The sequence below is a fragment of the Sinocyclocheilus grahami genome, unplaced genomic scaffold, assembly GCF_001515645.1.
Source record: "Sinocyclocheilus grahami isolate Dianchi unplaced genomic scaffold, SAMN03320097.WGS_v1.1 scaffold4157.1, whole genome shotgun sequence".
Taxonomy (NCBI): Eukaryota; Metazoa; Chordata; class Actinopteri; order Cypriniformes; family Cyprinidae; genus Sinocyclocheilus; species Sinocyclocheilus grahami.
Window position 1 is genome coordinate 29435 of NW_015509149.1, and position 314 is coordinate 29748.

A 314-nucleotide genomic window follows, 5' to 3' on the forward strand; every position below is an offset into this window, starting at 1 on the left:
CATCTAGCCCACCACTAACAGAAGTTGTCAACCGTGGACAAATCATGGCTTTTATTCACTAGAATCAGACATTTTCCATGTCTGCATTGCCAAGCTTTTGTTTATGCAGGCTTATAGGGCTGTGTTTTTAAGCCATAAGAGTTTGGCTTCAGATTGGCGTCAAGAGTCCCTAAATGACATCTGGAAACAAACCAGGTCAAAACTAAAGCTGAGTGGAGTGGATTCTCATCGGTTCTGTCAAACTCAAATGGTAGGAATACATCCGAGTGTTTATGCCCTGTTGATTTTGGATTTGGTTGGTCGGATTCTGGGAC